Source organism: Phycodurus eques, chromosome 23 (assembly GCF_024500275.1).
Source record: "Phycodurus eques isolate BA_2022a chromosome 23, UOR_Pequ_1.1, whole genome shotgun sequence".
NCBI classification, from domain to species: Eukaryota; Metazoa; Chordata; class Actinopteri; order Syngnathiformes; family Syngnathidae; genus Phycodurus; species Phycodurus eques.
Genome location: NC_084547.1, coordinates 3281535 through 3284177, shown reverse-complemented (window position 1 = coordinate 3284177; position 2643 = coordinate 3281535).

Here is a 2643-nt window from a genome sequence, read left to right as displayed (position 1 = left end):
ACTTTCTCAGCTTCCTCCCTCCCTCTCTTCCTTCCCTATCCTCCTCCTCCTCCTCCTCCTCTTCTTCTTCTTCTTCTCCTCCCTGCATGTTTTTTGTGGGGCTGAACAAAAAAAAATAGAAGACAAGCGAGAGGGACAACAACGTCAGACTTGAAGTTTGAAAAAGAGTTGGACTTTTACAAAAAAAAAAAAAAAAAAAAAAAAGGGTGTGTGTTTTTCTTCATATCCTCTATGCGCCCCCTCAAGTGTCTCTCACTGCATGAAAATGTGCTTTCTTTTAATACAAGAGAGGGAAAACAAGAGCCAAAGTTGCATTTTAGACGGTGTCACGAAAGTCCTGCGTGACGTTGGGGAGCAGAAGTCCAGATAAGCCACATTAGGAGACATCGTACAGCCGCGTTCATTTGGGCAGCAGCTTCCCATGTAAAATACACAAAGTGTGATATGCTTGGCACAATTTCGTTCACATCAGCGGTTATCCGGCGCAACTGCAACCTCCCCCAAATACATCTTCCCTTAGGATATTCCGCAGGCATTTCCGTTTTAGAGTGCCTCGTTGTAGGCCGTGAGTGTGTGCACGTCACGCAGAGAAAGACTGAAGAGCAGGCGGGGGACTTTTTTTTTTTTTCCTCAGCTTGACAGCCAGCTTGTGGACTGGGGGCTTCAGGCTGGCCTGGCCACTTTAGAGTGCCTCGTTGTGAGTGCACGCACGTACGTTTTGAATGCGTCTGTCCCTGTGGATATGCGGCGGTCGGGGTTAATTTTTAATTCACGTATAGCACTTTTGAGTTGTAGTTTGTGTATAAAAAGCGCTGAAAAAATAAAGTTTGACTCATTGATGATGAAATTTAAATAGATAGATTTTCATGAAGCGACGTGTAGGCTTTAGAAAGATGCTAGACGAAGTAGCATCCAATTTTCCAGGGCTCGTCGTGGTATTTGATTGACAGCCGATAAAGCGGACACGCCCAGAGCGGCAAGACGAGCTTGATTTTTTCCCCGTTGGTGATTTGGCTTTAATGAATCCAATTTAGCAGGGTTGTTAAAAACACTCTTCTCCGTGGTGTGCCAACTTTAAAAGACATTTATTTTCACTTTACATGGACTTTAATTAGGTGGTATGGAAACAAGTCACTGTGGGGTCAAGCAGGTCAATTGACGCAAACGCTTCCTTCCACATTATCCAACATTGCAACATCGACCTCACATAAAACGCTCACGAAACCACATTATTAATATGATTGTTTTTATTAATTTTTCCCGCCCCCCCCCCCCAAAAAAAATTTGACCGGGACACGACAACAGAAGATGACACGCGCCACAACCATACGGGCACGTCACGTTTGCCGTGAAACACACAAAATCCGCGTGGACATTTGCATTTTGTCAACGGTAAAATGCCACATGCATAAACAGGGGTATTGTGTTGCTGTGGCGTACTCGCACGCACACAATTATTTTGTGTTGAAGAGCAAGCACCTGTGCTATCAATAGACCAGTCCAGCCCACTTCATTTCTTCTGGTTTTCATTCCCTTTGGGCCTTCTCTCCCCTTCAATCATCTGGCTGTTAATGAAACACACACACACACACACACACGCGCGGGAGTATCGGTTCGCAAGTGTGACTGGGGGGGGGAGAAAAAGGGGCGCACAATAGCGACTTGGGAGTTCACGTTTGTTGTGGTCAATGTGGAACAGCTCTCCGATCATCCCACGTGGCAGTCAGGACCCGGAGTCATCGAAAAAAAAAAGGATGAAGGCCTGTCGGTGGAGTGGGTGATGAAAAGACAAGGGGGGGGGAAGAGAGCTGCCTTGGAGTCCAGTGACAGGCGGATTTTCCCTCCCAACGGAGCCAAAGAGGAGCCACAAAGACACATTGTGTGAAGAAAACACAGACACAATTCAGTCCCTGCACCGCCCCCCCCCCTACACACACACACACACACACACACACACACACCTTGATTCTGTGCAAACTGCCAATAATTGAGCATATCCTGCCACCTAGCGGTACTGAACAACAGTGCACTCAACACACGTGATAAGGGTTGGAATGTGGACGTGCCACTTTTTGATTCTACTCATCTGGGCGTGACAGATCGTTTTTTTTTTTTTTGCACGGTCGTCAAGTCAGCAACCAAGTGTCGACTCATCCCATAATGCCAAACAAATCAACAGTTACGTTAAAAACTCATTGCAATGCTGGAGTTTTGCTTTTGGCATAATACCCGGGAAAAAAAAAAAAATATATATATATATATATATATATATATATATATATGTGTCATCCGTGCGGGAGGTATGTGTTATCAAGGTAGGAAAAAAGAAAACAAAAAGATGAACGAGAATTACTTACAAATAAATGACTTCGACAGATTTAATTTTCAACTCGAAAGAGACCTCCATTGCTCAACAGCGCCTTCGTGTGGATGGAAAACTCTTTACATCACGGCGAAGCTTTCAGGACAAACACACACGCACACACACACACACAAAAAGCAGGATTAACTGTTAATTTAAGTATGCAAAATGTCGACAGTAAGAGGAGGGAGATTTGCAATATTTTGACTTTGCAAAGTAGGTTTATTTCTCCGCCTACTGATTAATACAGACACTTCCACTGCAGATGTTTAAAAGTAGCT